Genomic DNA, 12,073 nt, shown 5'->3' on the forward strand with positions numbered 1-12,073 from the left:
TTAACCTTATGGGAGTTCCCTTGTATGTTATTTGTCGTTTTTCCCTCGCTGCTTTCAATAATTTTTCTTTGTCTTTAATTTTTGCCAATTTGATTACTATGTGTCTTGGCGTATTTATCCTTGGGTTTATCCTGTATGGGACTCACTGTACTTCCTGGACTTGGGTGGCTATTTCCTTTCCCATGTTAGGGAAGTTTTCGACTATAATCTCTTCAAATATTTTCTCTGGTCCTTTCTCTCTCTCTTCTCCTTCTGGGACCCCTGTAATGCGAATGTTGTTGCATTTAATGTTATCCCAGAGGTCTCTTAGGCTGTCTTCATTTCTTTTCATCCTTTTTTCTTTATTCTGTTCTGCAGCAGTGAATTCCACCATTCTGTTTTCCAGGTCACTTATCCGTTCTTCTGCCTTAGTTATTCTGCTATTGATTCCTTCTAGTGTAGTGTTCATTTCAGTTAATGTATTCTTCATCTCTGTTTGATTGTTCTTTAATTCTTCTAGGTCTTTGTTAAACATTTCTTGCATCTTCTCGATCTTTGCCTCCATTCTTTTTCCAAGGTCCTGGATCATCTTCACTATCATTATTCTGAATTCTTTTTCTGGAAGGTTGCCTATCTCCACTTCATTTAGTTGTTTTTCTGGGGGGTTATCTTGTTCCTTCATCTGGTACATAGCCCTCTACCTTTTCATCTTGTCTATCTTTCTGTGAATGTGGTTTTTGTTCCACAGGATGCAGGATTTTAGTTCTTCTTGCTTCTGCTGTCTGCCCTCTGGTGGATGAGGCTATCTTAGGGGCTTGTGCAAGTTTCCTGATGGGAGGGACTGGTGGTGGGTAGAGCTGACTGTAGCTCTGGTGGGCAGAGCTCAGTAAAACTTTAATCCACTTGACTGCTGATGGGTGGGGCTGGGTTCCCTCCCTGTTGGTTGTTTGGCCTGAGGCAACCCAACACTGAATACTACCTGGGCTCTTTGGTGGGGCTAATGGCGGACTCTGGGAGGGCTCACACCAAGGAATACTTCCCAGAACTTCTGCTGCCAGTGTCCTTGTCCCCATGATGAGCCACAGCCAACCCCCACCTCTGCAGGAGACCCTCCAACACTAGGAGGTAGGTGTGGTTCAGTCTCTTATGGGGTCACTGCTCCTTCTCATGGGTCCCGATGCACACACTACTTTGTGTGTGCCCTCCAAGAGTGGAGTATCTGTTTCCCCCAGTCCTGTCAAAGTCCTGCAATCAAATCCCACTAGCCTTCCAAGTCTGATTCTCTAGGAATTCTTCCTCCTGTTGCCAGACCCCCTGGTTGGGAAGCCTGACATGGGGTTCAGAACCTTCACGCCAGTGGGTGGACTTCTGTGGTATAAGTGTTCTCCAGTCTGTGAGTCACCCACCCAGCAGTTATGGGATTTGATTTTACTGTGATTGTGCCCCTCCTACCGTCTCACTGTGGCTTCTCCTTTGTCTTTGGTGGTGGGGTATCTTTTTTGGTGAGTTCTAGTGTCTTCCTGTCAATGATCACCCAGCAGCTAGTTGTGACCCTCGTGTTCTCACAAGAGGGAGTGAGAGCATGTCCTTCTACTCCGCCATCTTGGTTCAGGGCCTGGTCCACATATTCAGTGGTTAAAAACTTTTCATTCACACTTTGTCATGTCCTAATAGCTGAAGAGACTGTAATCTTACAGTTTTTAAGTTAAGTTTCAGCAGTGAATGGAGGTATATATGTGGGAGATGGAGAATTACTGAGTGTGATGAGAGGGGCAAATCAGAGATTCTGGAACAAATAAAGCCTCTAATGAATGTCAAGACATATAAAGAGTCTCATGGCTGTCCTCAATATCTTCTAGAAAGTTTATTGTTCAACATCACTTACCTTTGAGAGGATTTGGACTTGTGTATACATGACTTAACTCCATCCAAATTTTGCTTCTGAAACATACCCTCTAGGAAAAGTATTGCACCCATATAATCTTAAAGGAGCGAACTAAAACATGGAGATAAATAATTCCACTCGTTCTCTTTTCCCATTTACAAATGTTACAGCAGCTTTTCATGTGCAATACAAATGGGTGATAAGAGACCCCACCCCCACCCTCAATATATGTTTTGATTTATCCGAGATACTGACTCATTCAGCCTATCCTCTCAAAGCTTTCCCTGACTCCTAGCTCCCTGATGTGCACCCTGTTTCAAGTTAACCTGTCTTAGGGTAGGGTTATGCAAAAGTGCAGGAACGCTCAGTTCTTATGGGCTAACGGCCTTTTATATTCCATGTTTAACCTGTTGATGAGGAATAACTTTTATGAACAAGCTGTGTTCTTCTTGGTAAGGAAACAGTTTTTCCTGTTTTGACCATCACAATCAATGGGTGTAAATCTTCAGGGCTGCACCCTGCAGGCCTGTAAGCTTTATAATTGCCTAGCCCTGAACGGCCCAGAGGCAGCAACAGAGACATCAATGATTTACTGGGTAGGGGATCTTATAAGTTTGAAAAACTTTCCTGGTCAGTTACCAGGAAAACCAGAGGCTGGGGCAGGGGGCAAGCATGTAGACAGTTACTAATTCAGCCCTATCATTAAGAGGATTGGATAGTCATATGAGTGAAGTAGGGAGTGCTCAAGCAGGAGATGTACAGAGAGCAGAAGAGCAGCCATCTTGAATGATCTGACCATACAGTAACAAAGGGGCATCCAAATCCCGGTATTTCTTTATCTCTTACTCTAGGTTTTAAACAATCTCAAAATGCCATTTAACTTTAGTTCTTATGGAAACTGTTGTGTAGATTTCTTTGTAGCTAAATAATCTTCTCTCTAAATCTAGCTTCTCCACTGACTTCCCTTGTGTAAATTTGGTGAATTGTGTCATTGAATTTGTAAAATTTATTCCTTCTAGGGGCAAGCTCTCTAGGGCCCATAGTTGCATAGAGCTCTCACTTTGTTTCTGAATTGAATCACCAAGCTCTGTTCTAGGAATCTTGGCTTCAGGAGAGCTCAAAGCAGAAATTCCCAGCAGGGGTTTTATGCCCTTCTAATCTCATAGGCAAGTCAGGCTATCTAAACTGTTATGCTAGATAAAAATCATTAATAAATAAAGTGACCTTGGGGGTTGCCATGGGAATTTCTGATTTCAGAAAGAACACCTTATATCCCACCGTCCTTATGCCGGCCAAGAGTCAAAACCAGACATCCAGCCCTTCCCAGTGAAGACAGAGCTTTTTTTCAGTTCAGCTGTAAATCACCTCTATGCTACACAAGTGTTTGTTAGTTTATATGTTAAGATTTCACCAAATACATTTTATACTTTCTAAAGAAATCTTAGTGTTCTGTCCTACATTATCAATTTGACAGGGTTACAATTACTGCTATGAGATTATAACATACAGTCTTACTGTGAGAAAACAAAATTATATATATATATATATATATATATATTTATATATATATATATATATATATATATATATATATATTCAATTACATAGTAATATCCTACCCATAGAACTTAGTTTAGGTTTAAAACGTTTCAGTCGGCTCTTATTTTTCTCTAAATTTTATGAGTTATTAATATAAAGTTAATAATTTAATAATAGAAATAAAATTAGGTCTGTGCTAATTGAAAAAGTGCCAAATGTACGTAATTTTTCTTTGAAGAGTTTAAATGCCTCATCCAATTTCTTCTTCCTAATTTTTCTGATGGAAAGATGCCAGACTAGATCTGAACACGGTCAAAACGATTTAACTGCACTGAAATTCTCAGTTTTTTCTTACTATATTATTTTTGCCTTTCTCTCTGAAGAAACCACCCACCGTCACATTATGTCATTGGTAAGCTCAAAAATACATGAACTGTGGTAAATGCACCCCATATGCAATGCCAAATACTCATTAAACTCAAAATCCATTAAACTCAACTGTGGTGGGAAGCTGTGGAAGTAAAGGTGAAATTTTAGCTATTTCAGTGGAATAAAGCTGAAATGCTGAAAACACAGGAGTTCTTTTATTACTGATGAACTGCCACAAGAGATAATTGGACCTACTCTTATTTAATTGAAAGGCTTTGGAGGTGAGTTTCTTTAAAAGCAAACTGATGACACTGAAAACTGCAGTCTGTGGAGTTGATTGAAGTTTATCAGAAAGTTTATCAGTTGGCCCATTTATTAAGTTACACTGGATCACCTTCCAGGGTTTTGTGTGTGATAGATGATTTTTATGAAAGAAATCTTACTATTTGAATTAATATGTTTGAAAATTCACATATGTCTGCTTAAAGTGGTAAATAAGAATGAAAAAAGTGAATTTTGAATTGAACTTCTTTACAAAAATAATGTAGCTAAATTCCATCAATCTGAGATGTTAGATGCCAACATGCAGTGTTTTATATCTTCCTATAAAGAGAATAAAATTTTGTATAAATTTAAAAAATACTTTACTTTCAATGATTACATTTTATTGCTCAGTCTCCAAAGAATGCTTTGAAATGCATAATTATTTTTAAAACTGAGCTTAATGCCAACCATTTTATTTCCTTTCCATGGAAAGTGAAAGGCCCAAATCTCAAAAGAGTTTTGGCACATTCGAAATGGTTTTGTCCATTTATAATTCTATTGCTACTATGTCTATGGAAATGTATTTCAAGTTTAAATAACAAGCCACATGAATGAGTCAGATGCTAAGTGAGGATTACTGCTTGCTCTGACTGTATTTTAACCTAAGAAGAAAAAGTGTGTCTAGAGGAGACTGATGTGGGAAAGCAGGAGTAGGGGTTTTAAATTTATTATTCTACCAATTTGTTTACTGATATTCAACACATCTGTTAATCTGCTTTATGACATTTTCATGTGGTAAAATTTTAACAGTTAAGATATTAATTGATTCAATGAGCATTGAAGTGTGGAAATTACAGTTGTGTTCCTTTATTTCTTTTTAAGTAAATATATCTTTTTATTCTTCAATTATAAGATGAAGTAAGTGACTCTCCCAAGAGAGAGGCCAAAGTATATATCAAACTATAGTTTTTGTATTTGCTACTTGATTTTACAATTATTTGTGTAATTGCATGTTTTTCAAGCTAATATGTACTTGATTTGGCTTTAAAAACTCGTCATTTGTTCAATCTTCTCCTATGAATGATTTTTTCATACACAGATTGCATTCTTAATGTTTATTTATGTACTTTTTTAGCATGATAAGACAATGTAATAATACAAAAAACTTAAAGGTTTATATTTGTTTTGACAAGGAAATGAATCATGTAAAGGTGTTTCTTATATGGGCAAATGCTGCTTTTGATATAAATTTTACATGAAAGCTTCCCTCGTCTCCATGAACTCTGCCCTGCCATGTAATCAAATCATTCCTGGGTGCGTGATCGCAGACACTGGTGGCTTTGCATATAGACGTAGCAGGGTCCTGATGCAGGGCTTCCGAGCCTGGGGTCCTCTCTTCCTCTGTGGTCCTGGCTTTTGTGCCTTATGTGGTCACTGGGCCTTGCTCCATCTACTTCAGAAGCAATAAAAAAATGGGCAAGATTTGCAGATGCTTCCAAGTTTCCAAGGACCAGCAAAGATAGCAGTCTGTTTAGAAATTTGAATTTTATTCATATGTCTATCATAGGACTATAGTTATCATTTTCTGGGTTTTTTGTTTTGTTTTGTTTTCATTTTGTTTTTTATTGGAGTATAGTTGCTTTACAGTTGTGTTCCTTTAAACAGATTTTCCTTTGGTTTTTTTGAAATTGAGTTTTATTATTCCTCCCAAAAGACATAAATGAAGAATTTTTTTAAAAAGTGAACTAAATTGAGAGAAAGAGACTTGCTTTTTTACCCTAAGTATCCTCACAAACTCTCTTATTGTTATTACACCCATAAGAAGGAACCCCAGAACTGTGAAGACAACATCCAAATGTGGTGAATAAAATAGATTTGTAGTCATATGTGATAATAATAACATGTGCACTGTGCTCAAAACATTACCTCAGTCTTCACAACACCCTGTTTAAAAACGCAAAACAAAACAACGCAGAACAGTGGCTTTTTTATCCCCACTTCAAATGTCAATAAACTGACATTTAGAAAAGTTTTGATATTTTGTCCTATGAGGCATCTCCAGTAAATGATGTTGCATTAGTATTCTGACAACTATTTCAGTGATTTTTAAGTTTCATAATCGCTAAATTAAAAAAAAATACTTATATAAAAATATATAAATTAAATTTTAAAATTATAAAAATATTAAAAATTAAAATTATAAATTATATATAGGGAGAGGAAGGCTGGGGTTAAGACTTTTGTTATATACACTTTCAATAGAATGGTTTAATTTTAAAATGAATTTTTAAGAGTGAAAAATTAGGAAGTAGCTAATCACTAAATTAAAATTCATCTCTCAAGCCAGAACTATCCCCTGAATTCAGGGTTTCGAGGTTATATATCTCCCTGAAAATTTAGCACATATAAAATGATTTGTTATAAATGTTGCACAGAAAATAAAACTAGATAATGTGAAAAAGAGTAACAGGAATGGTTTGCAATTTGAGGTAGGATGTTCAGGAAAGACCTTTCTATGATGTGATTTGAGCCAACACCTGAAGGTGGTGATGGAGCAACCTCTAACGAAAATCTAAAAGAGCATTCCAGAAAGAGTACTTAGCAGGTTCTGAAGCCTGGGGTCAAGAATATGCTCAGCATTATTTAGAAAGAGCAGAGCAGTCAGTGTGGCTGGACACAGCAAATGAGAATTTGTAAGAGTTAGAACTGAAACCTCATGGGAAGAGTGTTGTGGTAAGAACCACACATATGTTGTGGTTAAAAATTTGGGTAATATTCTCAGTGTGATGAAATATTTGGAGGGGAGGTTGTTGTGCTGAGAAGAAAAATAATGACTTGATTATTCCAACTGATTGTGAAGAGTAAGATATAGAGGAACCAAGAGTGGAAGCAGGAAGGGGAGTTTGGAGGCTCCTGTAGTGGTCGCATTGAGAGATGATGGTGACAAGGTCATTAGCAGTGAATGCGGTGATACATGATCCAGGATATATTTTGGGATTAAAGCCAAAGGATAATTCTTGATGATGGTTGAGATGTGATAAAAAGAAAGGATTTAAGGATGATTATAAGATTTTTAGCTTAAGCAACTGGTACAGTTTACTTACATGACGAAGCTGGCAGAGCAGCAGATAGAAGTGGAGTTCAAAAATAAAGACATTGATTTTGGAAATGTTGGGTGTTCATTTGACATACAAATAGAGATGTTAACTAGTCAGTGGGAGGTATGCTTCTAGAATTAAAGAAATATAACTTTGAATTCCTGATTATAGATGGCAGTGAGGCCATGGGTATAGATGAAAGCAAGGAAATTGTTATAAATAGGGAAGAGAAGAGGTCATAAAACTGACCTCTGGGACGTTTCAATAATTTGACATCAAAAAGATGGGATAAATCGAGCAAGAGACAGTGAAAAGCAGGAGACCAATGAGGTAGCAAGAAAACCAGAGTGTGTCGACTCTGAAGCCAAGCAAAGAAAGGTTTCAAGAAACAGGGGGTAATACACTATGTCAAATGATGCCGCTAACTCAGGTGAGATAATAACTTAGTGACCACTGGATTTAGGGTTTTAGTTTGTTTTCAGAGTTGCCAAGAGGATTACATAAAATGCAAAGATAATTAACAAATAAATAAGATACTTAATTTTACTCTTTTCAATGTGAGAATAAAACCTAAGATACATGGGGAAGCCATCATTTCTAAGATACTTATGGGAGCCATCATATAAAATTTAATGTGTGAGAGAGTATTTGAAACACCCCTTGAGAGACAAGTAAGATTTTAGCAGATAGAGTTAGTGTGGAACAAAAGCAAAGGGACAGGAAATAATGAACAGTTTGTGTGGAATAGAGTATAGGAGATAGTGATTGTGATAGATTGTCTACAAAGACAGCTACCAATAATTCCTTCCTTCTCTAGATCCACTATAGAGAGGTGATTCTGTTACCTTCTCCCCTGACTTCCTTTGCTCGTCTTGTGACTTGCTTTAAGCTTTTAGTAATAGAATGTCTGTGTCCCCTGGGAACCCCAAATCACCATGGAAAAAAGTCTCACACCCCACTCCCCACCACACACCTACTAGAGAGAGAAGACACATGGACATGTCTTAGAAGATGTGAGATTACAAAGAAATAGAGGACTAGTCAGTGTCCAGACTTTTTCTCACCTCTTACCAACAACCATGCATGTGAGGAAGGCCATCTTGGATTCCTAGTCCCAGTTAAGCTGCCCTAGCTAACACCACAAGGAGAGACAAGGCAACTCAGAGGAAGCCTGCTTTGCTCCTGACCCACAGAATCATGAGCAGTAAAATGGTTGGTTTAAGCTACTAACTTTTGAGCAGTTTGTTTTGCAGAAGGAGATAATTGATCCAGTAGTTGATTCTAAATTAGATTAAAATATTAATTGTATCATATTTTGTGAGTGTATGAATGAGGCCTAAACTCAAGGTTTATTTCTTATCAAGATGAACTTTGAAGATATTTTTAATGAAAAATGAGAAAATTAGTCAAGGGAATCAGCTTATACTATATATCTCTGCTTATAAAATAGTGAGTTAAAAAATATCCTGAAAGATTTTGAAGATAGAAAGGAGGAAAAATCACAATAAAAGTCAGCACAACTGGGGATGCCCAATTATTTTAAATTTGTGTTAAGTATAATCAGACTTAATTAGGACAATAACATTAAAAAATAGTCCATAAAATTTTGGAAACTGAGGGTGAAGGGTAATCCCTACTTAGCTTGTGACAATAAAACTAATTGAAATTTTTAGTATCTGTAAAGTGTTTTAGGTTTCCCATATAAAATGAACTCATTTTATTATGGTCAAATACAGTTATTGCATCTTAAAAAGCAGAAAATCTATTGAAGATGATTACCTATACAAAAAATGCAAAAATGAGACTTTTATGAAAATTTTAGTGTAAATAAATCAGAATTTTTTAAGAATTTAAGCAGATTTTATTGAACTACATTTGTTGAATGTCACCCTATGAGTAAATTTCACAGGGGATTTCTCTTATTTTCACTTTTCTTCATACAAAATGGCTCTTCTCCAAAACTGAAAACAATATTGTTTTCCTACACAGCATGTTGGACTGATATGCAGCCTTTGCTTCCTGAAAGTATATTATTTCCTACAGTTGTACTACTCTAAAATCTGCAATTTTTATGTGTTATTAAGTCATGCATCTTATAGAACAACAAGATTAAGCATAATCACAACTTAGGCTTTCGTTATTTTTGTACAGAATCCCAATATGCTATCTCAAAAAAAAGCTTTTATAAAAATAATGTGAAAACTTACACTGAAGTGATCATCTAACCAGAGGGAAGAAATCAATGAGATATGATGAAAACATCATGTTTCATTTTTCCCCCAGACTCAATGCTCCTAACATGTTCTGACAATTGGATTTTTATTTTGAACAAATAATTCAGAGTCTTCATAAAGAAAACAACTCAACTGAATAAGAATAAAAGCTAACTTCAGTGCAATTTTTAAGAACCAATATGATTCTTCTGGCAAAGAGGGAACAACCCACTCACTCTAGCAAGGTGCATCAAACTAGGGCACTTTTAAATAAATTGCCCTTGTCGCTAAGGAAATGGCAACAAAATGATGTCAGGATCTATGGAATCATGGCATTGGCAAGGAGAACAAAATTAGGAGGGTAATTTTTCTTTGATTATCTGTAAATGGGCTTAGAGCTGGGTAAAATTGGAGTATTTGGGGGGTAAGGGAAAGAGCAGAGGTGTTCTGTCCCCTAAATCATGGCTTTCATTTTCCAGAACAAGAATGATGTCTTCTATGAATGTCCTCCATAGCATCTTCTTCAAATAGAAAGTTGTTTTGTCTACGTTGAAAAATCTGTTGTTTAGTGTAGCCACCTTCATTAATGATCTTAGCTAGATCTCCCGGACAACTTGCTGCAGCTTCCATATCAGCAATTGCTGCTTCACCATGCATTTTTATGTTATGGAGATGCTTCTTTCCATAAACTTTATGAACCAACATCTGCTACCTTCACACTTTTCATCATCTGCAGCTTCCTTACCTCTTTCAGCCTTCATAAAATTGAAAGAGAATTAGGGTTTTGCTCTGGATTAGGCTTTGGCTTAAGGGAATGTTGTGGTTGCTTTGATCTTCTATCCAGACCACTAAAACTTTCTCCACATCAACAGTAAGAATGTTTTTCTTTCTTATCATTCCTCTGTTCACTCACACCCTCATCTGTCATTTGAATCTTGAGCAAAGTGTGTTCTCTTTTCTTATACTTTCAAATGACACAACGTATTCATTGTGAATTATAGATGACAAAGTGATTATATAAAATTATCAACTCACAAAATGAACTCATTTAGTGATTTGTAACGGTACCATTTGGATATTTCCCTTTGGTGCATAGCTCATTTACTTTTAAAAATGCCAATCATAGCTTTTTATATATTATCTGAAATTCTCCATGGGTTGATGTAGAATTTGGATTAAGTCCAAACTGCCAGCTCCCAGGCACTACAAGTCATAATGCCTGCCTCATCCTTCATCCTCAAGTCACTGTTGTCTTGCTCACTATGGTCCAACTATACCAGACTTTATGTTTCTTCAACATACTATGTGTATTTCTAATCAGGACCTTTTGCTCCATAGATCTTTCTGTGGTGAATGCCTCAATTCAAATATTATTTCCTCAGAGATGAATTCCTACAGAGAGGATTTCCTACAAATTAATTTGCCTCCTCAGACACTTCATTACCATCTTTTATTTTCTTCTTCTAACTTATTCCTAACTGAAATTATCTTCATCACTTATTTGATTATATATTTACTATATGTTTCTCTTACAATAAATTGCAGTCTTCATTGGAGCATGGATCTTGTCTGTGTTGTTTCCCTTGTAGTATCAGCAAACTTAATGGTTCCAGACATACAGTTAATGCTAAAAATATGAGTTAAGTGAATTATGCAGAAAGTCAAAATAAGATGATCATTAAGACACAGAGGAGTTAAGAAGTGAAACTGAAACACTGAAAGGTACCAAAAGAAATCTCCCACTATTTATAATTTTTGATGAGCCACTCTATGCTACTGGATTTATTTTCTGAGCTTTATAAGATATTATAAGAAATTACATGCTTTCAGATGCTAACAGCGAGTACCACTGAGAGATAAGGATTAATTGTATATAATAATATCTTATAAGTTTAATTATAATAAAGTTCTGAGGCTCAAAACTAGAATGAGTTCTATCAAAATAATAGACAATTTAGGACATTGGTCCACTAAGCCTATTGCCCCAAGGATCTCTTGGACTAAACTCATGGGTGACAGATATGATACATCATAATTATTCAGAATAGATATTCTCATGTGTTTATAATTTTAAGAGTATCGGAGGAGATTACCCTATCAATATTTGGCCCTACATGAACTGACAGAGGTCTACTATTAGATATTAACCCCTTATACTTAAAATATTTTCATCTTTAGCAGTAATATTGGAAAACTGTCAGTATTTGTGTATATAGAAACACATTACATTTAGGTCTAATATTAATATCATAAGATATGATGAAGAGCACCAGGCTAGCTGAGAGAAGAGCTCCAAGAGAATGAGAACTTGGCAAGGGTAACTGAAAGTAATTTGAGAGTATTGATATTTGGCTTCCTGGTATGGGTGGCTCCAAAAATAAGGTGGTAGCATAAAGGTTCCTGAAAGGTGAGCACACATCTGCTCAAAGATGAGTAGGTTATCAGCAGGAGGAGATGAATATTAAAATATTCAAAATAAGTGATTGCAATAATTCTAATAGGAACAAAATAGGATACATTTAGGGCCAAAAGAGAGAGCATATAATTAATCTTCTGATTTTAGAAGTGAACACATTAAATATATTTATGGAAACTCATAGTTCACAAAATAGTCTATTGTGAATTATAATTATTTCATTGCAGACTCACAATATTCTGTCAAATAGGTAAATAATATTATATCCCTGTTATAGAGTTAAACATATTTAGATTCCTAGATATTAAAC

The 12,073-nt window shown here is 35.9% G+C and overlaps 1 pseudogene; it reads left to right on the forward strand.

The window, feature by feature from the left end:
• Window positions 1-12,073, forward strand: part of LOC118889899 — a 56,980-nt pseudogene that overhangs the window by 10,387 nt on the left and 34,520 nt on the right.

This window comes from Balaenoptera musculus, chromosome 2, assembly GCF_009873245.2.
Source record: "Balaenoptera musculus isolate JJ_BM4_2016_0621 chromosome 2, mBalMus1.pri.v3, whole genome shotgun sequence".
NCBI lineage: Eukaryota > Metazoa > Chordata > Mammalia > Artiodactyla > Balaenopteridae > Balaenoptera > Balaenoptera musculus.